Below are 20,726 nucleotides of genomic sequence, written 5' to 3'. Positions count from 1 at the left end.
GTCCACTATATTCTGTTTATTGATTTTGTCCAAAATTGCAGAATCCAGTGCAAGGAGATCTGAATAGGCAAGTCTCTAAGTTTGTACTTTGAATAACAATGCTGCGCAGGGCAGTAGCCACTCAGTGACCGACGGAAAAACGTTGGAAGAATGTTCTTGAAAACTTGTCAGAAAAAGTGGGGTGGGGTTTTTAACTCTTTCTGAGTCCCGTCACACACACACACACACACACACACACACACACACACACACACACACACACACACACACACACACACACACACACACACACACACACACACACACACACACACACACACACACACACACACACACACACACACACACACACACACACACACACACACACACACACACACAAAGATGGGCAGATGGTTCTCCGTGAGAAGAGAGAGGGCCGGTGAGTTAAAGAAAAGACCCCGCTAACTTTGCTCATCGGCTCAATGGCTTCACTCGATGCAGAAACTTAAGGTCTACAGCCATTGTTGCCGAAGAAAACAAGCACGCCCACCCCCCCCCTGCAACCCCCCCCCCCCCTCCCTTCACATCCACCCTGCAGCCAAAAAAGAACCAGATGTCTTGGATTCAGGTCCTCACCCCCCCATCCCACCCCACCACCCAATTGAGATCCATAACAGAAGAAGTGCTGAAGAAGACCATTGTGTGGAAGAATGCCCCACCTCATTGAGCCACTATGGAGAAGGAGGAGGGGGCGTACAATAAAGAAAGAGAGAGAGAGAGGGAGAGGGAGAGGGAGAGAGAGAGAGGGTCGGCACTATTTCACGCTTTACTAACAAGATCGTCAAAGCTTTTGAATGTTAAACGCATACTTCTCAATATGTCATCACCCATGAATGAGACCACCAGATAAGGGATACGGAGAGGAGTAGTGGTGGTGGGGGGGTTGGTAGTCGGAGAAGCTGGTGTGGGATCAGAGACCGTCTTTGTGTTTTGGGGGTGGGGATGGGTTGTGGGGGGGGTGGGGGGTGCCAATGAAGGCTGGATCCTGTCTCCATTTAGAGTGGATCAGACACTTCTAACTGCTTTAAGAAGGGCGATTAATAGACGAGCGAGGTCTGTGCGGGGTCACGGGTCAGGGGAGAGCGGCTTTTTAAAACGTGGTTTCATGGTTTTAGGACTTTGGCTTCAATGACACCCACTATATCCTTTTACACTGCTATGAACTCCGAGTGGCCTGTGAGGGCCGGAGGGCCCGGAGTTAGTTCACAAACGCTTTGGGTTGGGACCCTTTGAGCCTTGTTGGCTTGGGAGCTTTGAGCCTTGTTGGGTTGGGAGCTTTGAGCCTTGTTGGGTTGGGAGCTTTGAGCCTTGTTGGGTTGGGAGCTTTGAGCCTTGTTGACGAGTGAAATACTGGGAGAATATTTATACGAACAAATAATATGAATCAGAACAAGCTTTAAATAAAATTAATTAACCCCCAAGGTGACTTCCTAGTTAACTACTTTACTTGACTTCAAAATAGCCGATCCACAAGCTCACAATGTGTCGATGCGGCGCGCATCTTTTAAAACATTTCAACATCTATTTAACTCCTTATGCCATATAAGGAGTTAAATAAAAGTTACTAAAACAATGTCAACAAGGCTGAAAAACGACATACGCAGGCGTAAAAGTTGTGTCTAAATATAGACTCGTAATACACCTGCGACTGCACGCGTCTACACATAAATCTAAAGGCACATTCCAAAGAAGACGTGGGAAAGTCGGGGAGGAAATCGGAACGCTCTCGCTTTGCTGCAGCAACCGACGCGCGATGCCAAGAAGGCTCTGTTTGGCAACCCTGCACCTTCCTCTCACCTCTTCTCCTCTTCCTTGTGTGACCGCCACACTCACCCCATCAGCAACCTGTCTCCCTCAGTCTGTGTGCCATGCAACTCATCTGTCCTGCCTGCAGTCTCATTATACAGCTATGACTCCTCTACCTCCTGTTCTGCAGGCTCTCTCTCCTCCATTCTCTCCTTCCCTCTCTCTCTCTCTCTCCCTCTCTCAGCCCTGTGGCCAGCCTGCCATCGCTCCACCTGTTCCCCAACACAGGGGGCAGGAAGGAGGGATCTATGCAGAACATTTGGACTGTCACGCGCGCGGTGCCAGCTCGCCACAGGGGGCGCAAGCCTGCAGCAACACGCACATCATGCAGGTTCCAAAACCCGGCACACTCCCTCCTTATGGCCAGGAAATTAGGATGACGTCTCAATAACAGAATCAACGGGGCATATGGCCACAGAATCAACATGTTTACTTTACAATGTAAACAACGTATATCTATATATATACACACACACACACACACACACACACACACACACACACACACACACAGAGGCCTATCTATGACATGTAGCTTCTATTATAGTCGTATTAGCAGTGGTGGAAAAAGTACTCAAATGTTTTACTTAGGTAGTATCAATACTGCAATGTAGAAGTCGTCTGTTACTAGTAAAAGTCCGGAATAAAAAATGTACTTGAGTAAAGTACAAAAGTATTCGTATCAAAATGTACTTAAAGTACCAAAAGTAAAAGTACTAAAATGTTTGAAAATAGCCGATCTACAAGCTCACAACGCGTTGCAGTTGCGAGCTTGTAGATCGGCTATCTTCAAATAGCCTAGGTATAAAATAGGGCTTAAGTGGTTAATGTATGTTTCATAATATATTAATTTATATCTGCAAAGTAACTAGTAACTAAAGTTTTCAAATAATTGTAGTGGAGCAAAAGTACAATATTTTCCTCTGAGATGTAGTGGAGTAGAAGTGAAAGTATAGACAATTGGAAATACTCCAGTAAAGTAAAAGTACCTCAAAATTGTACTTAAGTACAGCACTCGAGTAAATGTACTTAGTTACTTTACACCACTGCGAAATAGTAGCAATATTTGATACAACAATGAGAAATCTCTAGTTCTGCAAAATGTCCATCATCTTGAAAAAGTATTACAAATAGATTAAAAAATGACATTACATTCATACATCTGTGCAGCCATGTCTGGCTGATGTGTCCAAATTAAAACCACAGGCTGTAACAAATATGCACATGACGGCGAAAACACACGGCACATATGTCTCGTTTTTGTACATGGCAGTGAGAAATTAGGCCACAGCTGTGTTCACACATTCTTAAGATGGGGCACAGGCAGTCTGTAGCCACTGACAGAACTAAATGAACGAGGTAGGAGAGAGGAGACATCAGGTGTGTGTGTGTGTGTGTGTGTGTGTGTGTGTGTGTGTGTGTGTGTGTGTGTGTGTGTGTGTGTGTGTGTGTGTGTGTGTGTGTGTGTGTGTTTGGCTGTGCTGCCCTGGCCAGATTTGCCTCTGCTTGTCAATTAGACGGCACTTATAGCTGGATGACTTCAGCTGGGCAGCAAGCACCTGAGACTAGTGTGTGTGTGTGTGTGTGTGTGTGTGTGTGTGTGTGTGTGTGTGTGTGTGTGTGTGTGTGTGTGTTACAATACTTGTGAGTACCAAATGCTCTCTGTGAGCTTGTAGATCAGCTATTTGGATATTTTCAGCCATTTTCAAAGCTGGCCAAAAAATTGTATGTCCTCACAAGTACAGTAACACAAACGTGCGTGTGTGCGTGCGGGACTGACAGGAGGCAGCTGTCACATCAGCATGAGAGCAAACACGCACACGCACGCACACACACAGAGTTAACCCAGGTGAACGCTGGTCCAGAGGAGGTTGAAAGGTGTTTGTCTGGTCTGAATGCCACCTGTCGCCCATCTCTCTCTCTCTCTCTCTCTCTCTCTCTCTCTCTCTCTCTCTCTCTCTCTCTCTCTCTCTCTCTCTCTCTCTCTCTCTCTCTCTCTCTCTCTAATGGAACAAAGGGCAGGTGCACACAAAGCCACCCTCGCCACACATCAACAGGATTAGATGAAAACATTTGTGGACATAATAGAGATGAGCATGAGGCCGCGCTAACCCCGACATGCGGAAAACACGTCAAATGCATAATACAAAACAAGTTCCAGATCATAATCGTGTTGTCTGTAAATGCTGCAGTGTAGTTCTCTTCCGCATTAACCTCAAATGCCTCCCACAGCCACGAAAAACACGTACCGTTTGAGTCACTGCAGTTCGGCTCTTTGTCAGCCGTTCCGTTGCGAAATAATGGTTCAATCTAGGATGTATGTCCGTCTGTAGGTCGTTTGTTAGCTGCTTTCATTTAATGTTTGCTCTCGAAGACGAGTCGGTATCTAGGAGGGAGAGGCGACCGATATGCATCTGTTGATATAGCCGTGGTTGCTACCCAGGTGCTCCTTGTTTGCTCAGCTTCAGGTGACGCTCGTCTGCATTAAAACATCCAGTCGGAGGCCTAATTGCCTCTGCTTCTGCAGGTGGGGGGATGAACCTAACAAGCTCCCAGGGATGCTTTCAACATGGTAAATTGAGGACTTGTGTGCAGTTGATTGAAACTATCAAGCATTTGGTGCTAAAGTGGCAAAAACCAGTGAACAAAAAGACAAAACAAACAGGAATGATGAAACCTTAGAATGGAGGCTGTCAAAGGAAGAGTGATGTAACGGCCAGAACAGTATAGCTTGCAGCTGGTTACTGGTTGATTATACTACCATATGTTTGGTGTGGTTTAATTAATTAGCAGCAATTAAGCACTGTTAGTATGGTTATGTTTAGGTATTGATTTGGTGAGGGTTCATTAATTAGTTAAGGATAGGCACTGTCAGTGTCCGGGAGCCCCAGATGACAGTAAAGTGACAATGTAAGGACTGGTCAAATGAAAAAACTGGTCAAACATTGGTCAAATTGACAAATAATAAAAGACAGGCGTTGCGAGGCGTTCACAATATTTATCTGTGGAACCATGTCAAACTAAATGTAATGCCTCAACTCAAATATGATTATTTTGGGGCGGTCCTCAGTTTAAATATGATTATTTTGGGGGGTCGCAGTCTGAAAAGGCTGAGAACCACTGTTCTACATCAGTGTCTAATTTGTCTAATGTTACGGTTTATCAAGGCCATTGTATATCTCTTAGCTACATTTGGCTCTCTGTGAGAAGTTGCTGTCAGCTGTGAGTCATGAGCATAGCAAGACATGGAATTGCGTGAATGAGGGTCAGTTTGTGTGTGTGTGTTTGTAAGCCTATATCAGAACAGTGCGTAAGGCCTATCAGTGCTCCAGACAGTGATGTGTGTGTGAACGCTGGTATCTCTTCCAGCCTGTCTTTATGGATGAGGTGAGTGGAGAGGACATGCAGGCCTGACTGTCTTCCATCACCGACGGCTCAAAGACAAATTCCCGCTATGCAGGCTGGGTTGACAAGAACTAGGTGGGCCACACACAACAAATATGGCCACAAACCAGCAGTAGTCAAAGTACAGATGCTCCTCCTGGTCAAATATTATTCAACTACAAGTGAAAGTTTCTGGCAAATTTGTACTCGAGTGAAAGTACTGGATGAGTAACGGAGTGCATTGCATTGAGACAAATGGTGCGCTCGTACACAAGTAAAGTACAGATAGCCTACTAAAATAAATACTCAAAAAAGTACTGTGATCAAGTAAATGTGCATTGTTACCGTCCACCGCCGCCACAAACACACACTCTAAAGCCTGTGTTCTATACTTGCATGCGTTCACGGGGGTGTCGCGCACCCAAGACAGCCGATCTACAAGCTCACAACGCGTCGCAGCACAACGGCCCTAAGGGTACAGAAGGGGTTAAGTGGCCTCTCGGTGCCCGTGCCACTGATGGCTCCTTCACCCACAACCCCCCACAACCCCCCCACCCCTCCCTCCCTCCCCCTGCACCATATGGATCTAATCGGCCAAGAGCCGGCCAGCTGGGACCTCCAACAGTCACCTGTGAGGGAGGAGGAGGAGGAGGAGGGAGGAGGAGAGACAGAAAAAGAGGAGAGACAGATAAAAAAGAAACAGAGAGAGAGAGAGAGAGAGCAAGCGGGGGCAGAAGGAAGTTGCAGAAGCCTCTTGCACTAACTCATGGCGCGCGCACACACACACACACACACACACACACACACACACACACACACACACAATATATATACTGCCTTCCTTCCAAGGCCCCGACAAGGGTGGGTGGGGGGTATTGTGGGGGCCGGGGGGAGTGGAGAGGCACAAGGCAGCTGAATGCAAGCGGGGGTGAGAGAGCGAGTGGACTTAAAGGCAGAGAGGAGACAAAGGCCGCACCTGGTCCCATGCCGGCCGCACGCACGGCCACAATACACTGAAACATCTGTTACACTCTATCCACTACCCCCCCCAACCCCCCCACCCCCATTCTCTCTCTCTCTCTGTATAGCTCTCTCTCTCTCTCCACACGTGCATTTGCAACGGCAGATAAACCTGCGCGCACGCAGCCGCACACACTTTTGCATACGCGCCAGTAAAAGCCACACACACACACACACACACACACACACACACACACACACACACTAATAAGTGCATGTCAAACAGATAACATTAAGAGTCCTCGCTCTGAGCTCGTGCCTCACACACAGCTATGAAGGTTCAACACCTCCTCAACGCAGCCTGGTAAATATAGGCTCAAGGACCTACTCAGTGCTATTATGATGAGGCCCTGTGTGTGTGTGTGTGTGTGTGTGTGTGTGTGTGTGTGTGTGTGTGTGTGTGTGTGTGTGTGTATGTGTGTCAGATTTCTGATAAACAGGAGGCACACGCGCTCCCTCATCCATTCAAGTCACTTGAATGATCTTTATTTATAGTATTGCTCCCCAGGGGGGCTGACAACTCCTCGACTGTTGACTAAATACGGGCTTCGTTTATTTAGCCTCCTCTCCACAGTTACTTCAGAGACGCGTCCGCCTGACGCTTTATGTCCTGAATTCTGATCACTTCAATTAAGTTCAGTTCATTCAGCGTTGAATTCAGACACGCAAAGCACTGTTTACGTTGTCTGATTGGTAAGGTGAGCATGTTTACATGAACACAACATGATAAATGTCTATGCAACCACTGAGAAACAACTATTATCATTTTAATTGTGGTGAAAACCGGGGCCATTTGGTAGTGATTTGTGAATGTTGAAAACCGAATAGCGATCAACCATCCATGCCCATTTTCTCTATACACGTTAAAATATTCAATGTTAATTTAACTATATGTGTTAAAAAATGGACCCAAATAAACCTGTTAGGGTACATTTTCCCATATGACCCACATGCTTAACCTAAACACTTCTGTCCTGAGCACCCATCCCTACTAAATAAAGACAACGACGAGGACCTCCATCGCCTAAAAAAAAAAACCTTCTTTCTCGCGCGTATCCTCGCTTTTTAACAACTTCACTTCATGAGTAACAACTCAGGTGAGTCGGACAAGCACCGACAGGGAAGGAGAAATTAGTCTGCACGTTAGAGAGAGGCGCCAGGGTTGTGAAAGGGAGAGAGAGAGAGAGAGAGAGGTGGGGGGGGGGGGAATAACAAGGGGAGAAAATACTGTTTTTACTTGAGTTTCATCAGAGGCCGAGCCAGGCTGTTTGTCTTGGCTCTGGTTGCCCCCCCCCCCCATCCCCGCCCCCCCTCCCACGGCCCTGCAGACTACATGACTGGACCAGACCCAATGTCAACACGCTGCTCCTCCTCTGCTTGGGGAGGGAGAGGCCGGGAGAGACACAGAGCTTTAACCCGTTCAATCCCAGGAACGCATCTATACAAAATGTCTTCTAAATCAGTTGTTCTGAAAAAAAATTATGTTGCTATTATCAGTGGTGGTTCTCAAACTTTTTCATGTCAAGGACCCCCCAAAATGATATGTATTTGGCCGCCGGCCGCCATCTCAAAATGTTGTTCCAGGGGGACCCCCCAAAAGCAAAGATTTGAGTTACAAAGGTTCGCTTTAAAAATATATATATATTCAAAGATTTGCAGAGATTTTCACAATTTTTCAAAAATAGCAGATCTACAAGCTCATAGCGTGGCACTCGGTGCCGCGCTATGAGCTTGTATATCTGCTATTTTTGAATAGCCAAAGAAATCTAAAAATGACACAGTCGTGTTCCCCGGATTGAATGGGTTAAGAGGGGGGGTAGAGGGGGGGGGGGGGCAAAGAGAGGGAGACTGGAAGGGAGGCAGAGAGAGAGGGAGGAAAGCTGGGCTGGGGGAGCCAGAAGGAGGTGTAGAGGGAGAGAGAGAGGCAGAGGATGGGAAGAAAGAAACACACACACACACACACACACACACACACACACACACACACACACACACACACACACACACACGAGGGGAGGAAGAAGAAGTGGAAGAGGGAGAAACAAGAGGGTGGGAGAGAAAGAGAGAGAGAGGGCAGAGAGAGAGAGAGAGAGATGGAGAAAAAGCAAAAGTGCCGCCGTGCTGCTGATTACATATGCATGTGTGTGTTCAGCCTGGCGTGTGCATCTGTGTGTGTGTGTGTGTGTGTGTGTGTGTGTGTGTGTGTGTGTGTGTGTGTGTGTGTGTGTGTGTGTGTGTGTGTGTGTGTGTGTGTGTGTGTGTGTGTGTGTGTGACTTTCTCTTTGCACGTGTGGCGAGGAAGTAACAGATGGGGTTGCCGAGGAACCGATCACATTTATACCTGAGGAGAGGAGAGGAGAGGAGAGGAGAGGAGAGGAGAGGAGAGGAGAGGAGAGGAGAGGAGAGGAGAGGAGAGGAGAGGAGAGGAGGCTCCATCTTTCTCTTCCATAACCTTGTGAAATAATTACAAAAACACTGCTAGGCCTTCCAGCTTGCCTTATGGTTAAAAAAAAACAGCGAAGCCAGGGATGGAATTGTACTTACTGGCACAGAGAGAGAGAGAGAGAGAGAGAGAGAGAGAGAGAGAGAGCGAGAGAGAGAGCGCGCGAGAGAGAGAGAGGACAGCCGAAGCAGACGGCTTCGGCCAACAATAAAAAACAGGAATGAGCAGTTGAAAGAAAATAGTGTGATGCGATTTGGGGAAAGGCGAGGAGGGAGACGAGAGAGAGAGAGAGAGAGAGAGAGAGAGAGAGAGAGAGAGAGAGAGAGAGAGAGAGAGAGAGAGAGAGAGAGAGTGGACAGTGTCCACGTGGACATGAGGTCAGAGCCCAGGGAACAACACAGGGAGACAGGACAATAGGTTGTGAAAAGAGAACTCCATCAAACAGAAGATTGGCTTAACCACGTTGACCCTATAGCCTCCCTATTTCGGGTGACGTGTTGTTGTGAGCTTGTAGATCGTCTACTTTTGACAAAGAGATTTGGTGTGGGGGCGGGGGGGAGACGACAAGTATACTAATATAATAATATTTATTAATTAACTGTATTTATTTATAAGACCCCTGGGGGACCCGGTCAGTGACGTATATATAGGATTTAAGTGGTTAAAAAGACACAATAAACCGCTGTAAAGGGAAACTGAGATTTAGCACGCTGCTTTTGCACTACCACACATGGTGATGTGGACATTAAAGGGGGGTGAATTCAACACTGCATAATGCAGGACTGATGCAGGGCATGAGAATGGATCTTCCTCATGTAATGTTTATGGCAGTCCCACTGTCTTTCTGTGTAAATAGGGCATAGAGTCCCAAACGATTGCTGTTCAATTACAAGAAACAAAAAAAAGGCCCAGACGCATTCAACACACACACACACACACACACACACACACACACACACACACATGCACGTGCGTGCGTGCGCACACACAACCTACAACCTTAAGCCAGCATGATGGGTCCCATCATTGTCACTGTGTCAACTGAATGTGTGTGATTCAGAGTGGCACTAACATAGAATAGAAAACACACACACACACACACACACACACACACACACACACACACACACACACACACACACACACACACACACACACACACACACACACACACACCTGCGTCACGCACAGCTGGGCCACAGGATAGGGGTATGGAATAGGATGTGTGTGTGTGTGTGCTGTGCTGGCCCCATTTACCAGGTGTTGGGTTTGTCATCAGGTGAGCAGCGAGGGGAAGCTGTTGTCATTGAACACGCGCACGGGCGCATACACACACACACACACACCCACACACACACTCTCTCTCTCTAAAAGGACTGCAATGGAATGGAAATAAGCGTATAGCTTTCTTGTGTTTACATCCTTCTGACAGTGTTGTGCAACAGTATGTTTCACTACATTATGAGCATTATCAATAAAGATGTCAAATCAAATAAAAAACAACAGTGGAATAACAGACTATTCCCATTCATCAGTCAGAAATTCACCCTCCCCAGGACCTCTCTCCCTCTCTCTCTCTCTCTCTCCCTCTCTCTCTGTAGATTATCTGCCTATCAGGTTACAGCCTCTCTCACCTCTCCGTTGCTAATTGTTTAACCCCGCCCATCAATCACCCTGAGCCTCCCACCCCCCCGTTGATGTCTCCTTCGACCCCCGGGGGTGCGCAGAGTGAAAAACGCTCAGTCACAGCTATTACGGGTACATGATGACATTAAATTTAAGCCACGTTGTTCCTTTGGGGGTTTTCTCGCCACCGTTAGTTTTTCACCTTCGCTCATGATGAACGGCTCTGATCTCACAAAACACAGAAATAACGCTCCCCTGACGCACGGTGCGCTCGTAAATCTCTGTGTGCGCCGTGTGTGTGTGTGTGTGTGTGTGTGTGTGTGTGTGTGTGTGTGTGTGTGTGTGTGTGTGTGTGTGTGTGTGTGTGTGTGTGTGTGTGTGTGTGCGTGTGCCTATTTGGGTCTGAAAGAGTCAGACTGAGTGGCTCCTATACATTATGAACCCCCTGACAATCCACTTAACCCTCGAACCGTGGCCTCGAGAGACATGAACGCTCACATAATACACACGTTTGTATCGCTATACCTGTGAGGACATAAACATTTTAGGACCGGAATTTTATGAATGCCACCCCCCCCCCCCCCAAACCTAACCTCTAAATGCCCAATCCTAACCAGTGTTGCCAGATTCTTTGAGAGAAACAAGCAACCAGGTCTTGGGAAACAAGCTCAAAAGAAGCGACTATGGGCCGCATGAGCACTTTAAACCTAGTGCATACATAGGCTGTTTGAAAATAGCAGATCTACAAGCTCACAACGCAACGCTGATCCTAACCCGAACCTGGATCTTTTTGGAACGATAAAACAACAATTTCTCCTGAGAGAAACACACACACACACACACACACACACACACACACACACACACACACACACACACACACACACGCTCTGAGGCTGTGAGCTACAGTAGTCCATAAAAAAAACAAAAAATAGGAGCTCCAGACATGAGTGAGCGAGGAGGAGAACATTAGGACTAGTCTAGTCTGTCTGGGACCAGGTGTGAGGGGGCCTTAACAGTCACAAAACGGTCCCGGGCCGCGGTCCAGAAGAAGGGTCATTTTCATCCAGATGTTCCCATCTCCTGCAGGCCATGTTCAACACGCAGCAACACACTCACACAGTGTTTCATGGCCTACATTAAGGACTGCTCCATACAATGGCTCAATAAGCTCTGTAACAGAAACCCCCAGGAAAAAGAAAACTGCTGTCAACACTTTGACTTTTTAACAGGCTTACCTAAAATGAAAGACGGTTGACATTTTGACTGCAAAAACATCTTTAACCCCTTCAATCCGGGAACGCATCTGTGTCATTTTAGATTTTACCTATTACTATTATTTTATACTTTGGTTATTCAAAAATAGCAGATATACAAGCTTGTAGATCTGCTATTTTTGGGAAAAAAACGTGAAAATGTGTGCAAATCTTTGAATATATAGATATTTTTAAAGCGAACATTTGTAACTGAAATCTTTGCTTCTGGGGGTCCCTGGAACTAAATATTTTGAGATGGGGGTCGGCGGCCAAAATACATATAATTTTGGGTGGTCCTTCATATGAAAAAGTTTGAGCACCACTGATATTATAGCAACATACGCTTTTCAGAAACCTGTTAGGATTTAGAAGACATTTGTTGATGCATTCCTAGATTAAATGGGTTAAAAAAAAACAGATGAAGTTTTATGTGGCCTGTAGGCATAAATGCATCAAAGCTCATTGTAAGCCTTAAGCCTCACACACAAACAAGCTATACTTAAGGGGGAAAAACACTGCATCCATTTCGGGATCTTTGGATCAAAAATGTTAACCCCAACGTTCCTGGCTCGAGACACAAGCGCAAAACATGCAACTATTTTTACCCCCAAAAAATAATAGCTTCAGAATTTACGGCCGCCTCAAAATATATAGTAACTTCAATCATCCTCCATGAGTCTTTAGGGCAGCGCCAGCTAACATTTAGCCCGATGTGGTCTGACATGGGGAATGAAACTCCAATCTAAATTACCACTGACGCCAAACGTCAACAACATGTGCTGTGGTGGTTTCTCCTGGGGGCACAGACAAGACAAGACAAGACAACACTGCGGGCCAGTCTGTCATGCCTTGGATTTAGGGATACGGTTTAAAACGTGAATCACAACCGTCTGTGCGATCTGAATCCATAAATGGAGGGCGTGCACGAAGCCCGACTTATACGACGTCGTGCGTCGGTGTCGCGCACCTGAAATAGGTGATCCACAAGCTCGCAAATGCGACGCGTTGTGAACTCGTCTATTTGCGGCCATGAATTGAAAGCACGAGCCTGGTGCAGCGGTACGAAAGCTCAACAATCACTCTCTGAAGGGAGACAGATACGTGAAACAAAGAGGCCAGCTGTGCTTGGAACAATGGGGAGAAAGAGAGTGTGTGTGTGTGTGTGTGTGTGTGTGTGTGTGTGTGTGTGTGTGTGTGTGTGTGTGTGTGTGCGTGCGCTCGCTCGCAAATGTTTGGTCCTGCCTGTGTTGAGCTGGTGTTTGTGAGAGAGAGCGCAGATGAGAGCTAAGATAAGGTGTGTATATCTGCGTGTACGTGCGTGCGTGTGTGCGTGAGCATATTACTGTGTATTGACCAAACATGCATGTCGTGCTGGTGAGGTAGTGCATTACACTTCCACTGTGGCATGCGCTACCGCAAACAGAGCATCCGTCAGTGTGTGTGTGTGTGTGTGTGTGTGTGTGTGTGTGTGTGTGTGTGTGTGTGTGTGTGTGTGTGTGTGTGTGTGTGTGTTCTAACTCTCCCTCCACAGCAGAAGAAGACAACACAGACAAACCGTGAAGGTCTGGAGAGTTTGTTTGTCTTGTTGTGACATTAATGACACACTCCTTCCTCCTGCTCTGCCCTGCTCTTGGGAGACGAGAGAAAGAGGCAGAGACGGAGACGGAGATACAAGGGACAACGCCAACCGTTATAGCAGAACACCACAAAATCATTTCAACAGATTTGACTGTATAGCTGGAGGAACTGCGGCTGTGCGTGGGTAGAGGTGAGTCAGTGTCACACGGGGGAAGGCAGACAGAAATAGCCAAAGATATGGGCGTGTTTGCGTGTTTTCGGGTGGTGAAGCGAGCCAACAATGCCAGAATTCGCTCTAGGGGTCAGAGATGACAGATAGACCACTGGGAGAGTAAAAACACTGGATGCCACTGATAGCCGCTGCACAGACAATTCAAGGAAACATGACATTGCTATCTTGTTCAAAAACTGACCCAACAACGCCCGTTCAGACACAGACACTGTTTCCTCCCAGTAAACCACACACTTACAGACTTTTTCCTCCCCGAGGTCTCTGGAGTTTGGCCTTATGGGTTTGGCCTTACCCTGCCTCTCTCTCAGCCAAATCACACAAAATGAATTGGTTCCCTGTTGCTTCTAACTGCTATTTTATTCAAGGCGTCCCAACAAAAGTAACCTTTTTATTCTCTCCGTCGTGTTTTTTTTTCCCTTTCTCCTGGCAAGATTTGGGAGATTCAAGACTTGCCAAGTCTTAAAATGCTTTAAACATGAAGGTTATGTCAAGTTATTGGATTTTGGGGTCAACCTTCTGACAACAAATCACTTCGCAATGCATTTGTGAAACCACTCAAAATGCTCTCAACCGGAGACAGAACGTATCAAGGCTTGAATTTAACGTGTTTAACTACATTAACACTGACATCCCTATTTTGGGCATGTCATTATTGTCATTAATCAGAAAAACGTTTAAAAATAGCAGCTCTGGCCCGGACCGCTGGCCTAGTGGTCCGGGCACCTATAGGCTCTAATGTAGCCTGACAGCGCATTGCGGGTTCGAGTCCAGTTCCCGACGATCTTTGCTGCATGTCTCTCCCCATCTCTCTCTCCCCGTTTCCTGTCTGTCTCTATTGTAAACTGTAAATAAAAGGCCAAAAAGCCCCAAAAATATCTTTAAAAATGTAATAAAAGATAACAGCTCTACGAGCAATGTGCCATGTGTCATGGCACATTGTGAGCTTGTAGATCGGCTATTTTCTCTGTTCGTCCTAAAAGAAAGTAGGACGTTGTCACGCCCTAGGGCCTGTATGCATTATTTAGCTGATACCCTGTTCCTGTCAGACCACACACGTCCAGATGATAAAAGCTGCTCTCATGCTGCATCTGTCAGGAGGAGGTCTGTCAGATCAGCAGAACGGATCCCTAGATATCTGCAACCCCACACACACACCATGAGGAGAGAGAGAGGCTCCATACAATATATATGGGAGCGAGCAACCGCAGGTGGTTAAATGCTCATTTACACAGATATGTGTGTACACTGGCACACATCCACACACACACACACACACGTGCACACACACACACACACACATGTGCACGCCACTGGCTGTAGGCGTGCACACATGCACTGAAGTCCACGAACACAGGCGGTTCCTTGTGATTCCTTGTGATACACAAGTTAGAGATTGAATCTTTGTGATTGGAAAGGGAATGACCTAAACCCCTCATCTTCTCACACACACACACACGCACGCACGCACGCACGCACGCACACACACACACACACACACACACACACACACACACACACACACACACACACACACACACACACACACACACACACACACACACACACACACACACACACACACACACACACACACACACACACACACACACACACACACACACACACACACACACACACACACACACACGGCCCCTGGGGCCAGATATCACAGCCTCAGCGACTGGAACTAATAGAGTGCTTCCTGCACCCCAACGCTTGAAGCAGCTGCTCTGCTTCTGTGTGTGTGTGTGTGTGTGTGTGTGTGTGTGTGTGTGTGTGTGTGTGTGTGTGTGTGTGTGTGTGTGTGTGTGTGTGTGTGTGTGTGGAGATAAAGGGGGTATTCTGTGGGCAGATTCTTCAGATAATAGCACTGTAAGCGAGGGTCATGGTCGTCTGTTGCTGCCGTATCTATGGCTGTGTGTTCAGAGTGTTATAACACACGCCGCTGGGAGCGAGGTTTAGTGACGTGAAAAATGTCTCCAGAAAGCTGCTGCTAATACAAACAAGTGCAGTACTTGAGCAGACATAATGTCTACAGAGGAAAATGTCTAAAACATACACACAGATGCACACACACAAACACACACACACACACACACACACACACACACACACACACACACACACACACACACACACACACACACACACACACACACACACACACACACACACACACACACACACTCATCAAGAATTTGGTCAGCAATTGCATAGTGATTAAATCTTTCCTTTAAGATGAACAGAGGATTGACCATCTATTTTTTTTTTAAACCCGGAAACCTTGGAGAAGAAATTAAATAATGACTTCCCTGACTCATGCTCTCCCTCGCTCCCTCACTCTCTCTTTCTCTCACACTCACACACACACACACACACACACACACACACACACACACACACACACACACACACACACACACACACACACACACACACACACACACACACACACACACACACACACACACACACACACACACACACACACGGGACAGCTCCTGCTGTCAGGCGTGTGACAGTGTCCAGCGGACCAGGCAGGGGTCTCTGGTTTGAGGCTGTGCAGTTGACAGCCTGTCACTCCTATCTCCCAGATGGAGCAGCCTGGCTGGCCCTGACACTAGCCAGGTCCCTCTCTCTCTCTCGCTCGCTCTCTCTCTTTCTTTCTTTCTTTCTTTCTGTTGTTGTTTTTCTTACCTTCTGCTTCCCTTTCGCCTTCTGGGTGTCTGTCTGTCTGTCTCTCTCTCTCTCTCACTTCATCCTCTTCTCTCTATCTCCCATCCTCCCTCTCGGACCCCGGCCCTCACCCCAACCAAACACTCTCTCTTCAATGTTGTTGTCACACCGTCTCTCTGTTTATCTTAGACCTTTTTTCTCTCTATTTATCAGCACACACACACACACACACACACACACACACACACACACACACGGGCACACACACACACACACACACACACACACACACACACACACACACATGCACACGGACACATGCGTGCACGTGCACAAACACGCATGTGTTTTAGCATCAGTTTCAGTGGCAGACAAAACACTTGTCGAAAGAAAGGTTTCAATGTTGTACCTTTAGATGCAAAGGAGAGTGCACTTTTTATGTATTCAGTATATATACTTTATATTATAGTAGAAGTAAAATGCTCCATTGACTTGAGGTACAACAGTAACGTCCATGCACAAAAACCCATTTGCCGTGTATCAGATTCCCTCTCTCTGCATGTTGTGCAATACGTTGGACACGTCATGAAATACAGACGCAGCAGTATTCCCTCCCCAGCTCCCCATATGTCCACTACGTTACTGTACGACAGATGCTCGCATCTGCCTGCTTCACCTAGCCGCTTCTGCTCTGCCTGCCACGTGGAATAACTGATTCCTGTCCAACAAAGTGACAGCTGAGAGTGGTATTGGCAAGAAAATCAGTGAAGAGAGGGAAACGTTTTCAACTTTCCCTCCCCCCCACTTTCCCTACAGAAACAACTTATCAGGGGGAACATCCAGGGGAATGGCAGCACACTTCTGTGAAGTTCAGCAAAATATTAGACACCAAGGCAAGGCAATCTCTCTAGTCTCTACAGAGAAGGTTTTCTCAGTCTAAAGGAATCAGAAACTGTGGCCATATGGCCGCGGCAGACTGTTCACTGTGTGGCTGTATTCGGCAGCGAGCTAGATGAGTGCATCCCTCGTTCCATCTCTGCCTCAGCAGGCAGGGATGAAGGGATGGAGAGATGAGGAGATAAAGAGGAAAGGATGAGGCGCCATCTGTACAGTATATAGAGCCCAGCTCAGGGAATTAAGAAGGAGAAGGAAAAAAAAAACAGACCCACTCAAATATGCCTGTGCACGAGCAAACACACTCATACTCTCATAAATGCGGCACATAAAATCACTTGTAAACCAGTAACAACTCTGTTGATCTATATCACACACACACACACACACACACACACACACACACACACACACACACACACACACACACACCCAAATATGACTTTCCCTCCTACCTCCACTCTAGTAGAGTCCACTCGTTGTTGATCCTTATAAAGTCAGCTGCGGTGTTGAAGCTTTGCTTTCTTATATTCTCTTTTCTTCTCTCTCTCTCTCTCTCTCTCTGTGAGTCCACACCTTCATATGTCAGCCATGTGTTTGCGTTCCCACATATGTGAGCTCCAGTGTGGTGGAGGCCGGAGCCAGAGACACAGATGGCTCCCAGATGGAGATTGATATCCAAGGAGCCCAGCGCAAACGCTGCAGAGCACAACACACACTCACACACTCACACACACACACACACACACACACACACACACACACACACACACACAGTCTCTTTCTCTCCCGCCTGTTCTTAATAGATCTCTCTGTCACTCCCGTGAAGATACACTTTCTCTTCCTGCCTTTCAACTATGCGCTTCCTCTCTCTCTCTCAATCGATGTCCTCTGTCTCCTTCTCGCGGTATCTCTCTCTGTCTCTCTCTCTCTCTCTCTCTGTCACTCAATCTGTGTCCTCTCTCTAGCTTGCTCTCCCGAGCTGTGATGATAGAGAGAGTATGTTTCTTTCTCTCTCTCTCCCTCCCTCCCTGTGCTGTAAGCTCCTCCCCTATTTTCCCACACACCAGGCTCTGTATCCAGGAGCCAGCTGCTCTGGTGATGTCACAACCCTAGGCCACGCCCTCGCCTCCCCCGTGTGGACCCCGGCCAATCACCGGCTGCTGACCGCCTCCACTGGAGCTGCATTCACCGGCAATGGACCCTGCAATTAACATAACTAATTGCTTTGGCACCTAAAGGCTAAACAAGAGGCCGTGCCAAGAGAGAGAGAGAGGGAGAGAGAGATTGGATGTTTGAGTGTGTGTGTGTGTGTGTGTGTGTGTGTGTGGGGGGGGGGGGGGGGGGGGGGGTTGCTTCTACCCCTCCCCCTCCTCACACCTCCCCCACCCCACCCCCTTCAAGTGGAGATTGGCATCTTTCTTTAGAGTGTTTTATACACCCCCCACCACCTCCCCCTCTCTCTCTCCTTTCAGGTCTTTTCATTAAAGGCTCTCCCTCTCTCTCTCTTTTGTCTCCTCTCCTTAATGCAGTCGTCTCCGGCGCTGCAGCCAGGGAGGGAATCCATCGGGGGACACTTGAACAGCAAGCAGTGAATGAGTTGCTCTTCTCTCTCGTCCTCACTGAGTTAAACTTAAATCACTGGCTGATTTATGCCTCACTACGCGTGCACACACACACACACACACACACACACACACACACACACACACACACACACACACACACACACACACACACACACACACACACACACACACACACACACACACACACACACACACACACACACACACACACACACACAGAGAGAGGTACTGCACAGGCAATGGAGGTTACGATACTGGTACATAACGACTGAATCTATCAAAGTTAATGTACAGTAACATTTTTTACAGACTTAACCATGAATGTCATAATAGACCAATACTTATAGCAGACCTAAAACACCGTATGTTGTGATGCGCTGTGAGCTTGTAGATCGGCTGTTTTTGGTGAAAAGATTTGGTGCAGAGGGAAAAAAGGAGGGTAACAACCAAGTTTAGACCCCTGGGCGACCCCGGTCAACAAAGTATACTGGGTTTAATTGGTTAAATTGAAACTCAGGATTTTGCTACATGAGAGCAGAGACAGATTGCGGGCTAATCCTCACTTCTGGCTGTCTGTCCTTGCTTCCACAGGTTTACATGGTGAATGCAGACGACATGCGCTAAACTCATTACGTTTTTTGTATTTATTACATGACTGACAATCCACAAAGCGCTACCGACGCTCTCAATGTGCTCACACGGTCGCTTTGGGAGCGCAAACAAAAACAAACAAATCTATCTGTTTCCGGAGATCAACACAAACAGTTCATTAGAGGAGGGACGTCGCACCCTGGCACGCAAACAAATAAACACTCACACGGGGGAACAGATTAATTCGGGAGTCAATCGCGCTCCGCACACACAAACCTCGCAAACATCTCAAATTAATTGTAAACACCACACAACGTTAGCCGCTTTATATTCAAACGTAGAGTGATTTCGGGGTGTGTGATGCGAAAACAACCGACCCCCCTGAGCAATTGAAGAGAGATATTCATTGTGGTTAATGATATTTTCCCCGGTAATCACAATCAAACCAGTAATCACCCCTGACAACCTCTATCTCCCCGCCTCTCTCCTTTTGGCCCTGGCTCTATTCAGGGTGCATCTGGTCAGCCAGCAGGCACCGAGGCAGAGGCCAGGTGGCTGTGGCAGAGAGAGAGAGAGAGAGAGAGAGAGAGAGAGAGAGAGACACAGAGAGAGAGAGAGAAACAGGAGGCTCAGTTGGAGCCACTGTAGCTATATGATCCACAGATGCTACGGTAGCGCAAAACAGGATGTTGCAGGCTTAGAGCTCACACTACTGTTGGTCAAGTGGCTTATAGCAGCTAGCCAGCCAACATTAAAAAAAAAAAAAGCCAGGTTGGAACGAAGGGCCAGGCGTGGCACACTTGTGTGACCATTACCCCATTCCAGAAATTAACACTGACAAGCAGACAGTCAGAGAGACACAAGCAGGTCCCAAAATAAGCGACTATAGGGCTGGTCAGTCAGACTTTATTGTCTAATGTTGTTTTAGAGCAGTGGTACTCAAACATTTCCATTTTAAGGACTCCCAAATGAATATGTATTTGGCCACGGACCACCATCTGAAAATATGTTATGCCAGTGACCCCTGCACAAGATTTTTGGTGTACATTCCAGATTTGTAACATTTATTTCAAGATGTTCTTTTATCTTGCTTCAGTTTAACCATTTTAGCCCAAATAAGCAAAGAAATAGGCCCCAAAAACGCAACCCGCAACTACCAATATTTACAAGCAGTTTTACAGAAAAACAAGCCCAAAGTCGCGTATAATAAGCTGACTTTGCAACACTGAAGACAGCATGACAACAGAACTCTAGCCACACTAACCCTAGCGTCCCTATCTTGCGCATGTCATTACGGGCGAAAATTCATGCTCCAAATGTTTTTGAAAATAGCCGATTCACAAGCTCACAACGTGTCGCATTGTGAGCTTGTAGGGCGGCTATTTTCGGCGCCATTGACAAAGTATAAAACTGCGTCAATGTCAGAGTTCACGTCTAAAATGATATGCGTTTGTTTCATGTAATGATGTTTTGTTTTATATTCATCATTCAATGTCTGAGTGCAGCATCTGGTCTGTACGAGCGCTCACAATGAGTTGAGTTACCTCCTCCTTTTGTTTTTACGCTCTCAATCATTTTTGAGAGCGTCT

The 20,726-nt window shown here is 47.0% G+C and overlaps 1 protein-coding gene and 1 long non-coding RNA gene across 3 annotated transcripts in view; both read right to left on the bottom strand.

Annotated features, from left to right (window-relative positions):
• Window positions 1-20,726, bottom strand: part of LOC311049721 — a 468,691-nt gene that overhangs the window by 63,829 nt on the left and 384,136 nt on the right. The gene's annotated exons all lie outside the window — the stretch shown is intronic.
• cbfa2t2 (CBFA2/RUNX1 partner transcriptional co-repressor 2) overlaps window positions 1-20,726 on the bottom strand; it is a 51,940-nt gene that overhangs the window by 16,280 nt on the left and 14,934 nt on the right. The window contains exon 1 of one of the 2 annotated variants that reach the window (XM_084062789.1): window positions 17,413-17,920. The exons of the other annotated variant lie outside the window; for it this stretch is intronic. The gene's annotated coding sequence lies outside the window, so the exon portion shown is untranslated. Of the gene's footprint in view, window positions 1-17,412; window positions 17,921-20,726 lie in introns of those variants that run through there. 2 annotated transcript variants of the gene reach the window in all.

The sequence above is a fragment of the Gymnoscopelus microlampas genome (genome assembly GCF_963454915.1).
Source record: "Gymnoscopelus microlampas genome assembly, chromosome: 7".
Taxonomy (NCBI): Eukaryota; Metazoa; Chordata; class Actinopteri; order Myctophiformes; family Myctophidae; genus Gymnoscopelus; species Gymnoscopelus microlampas.
This window is presented reverse-complemented; position numbering and strand designations above follow the sequence as displayed.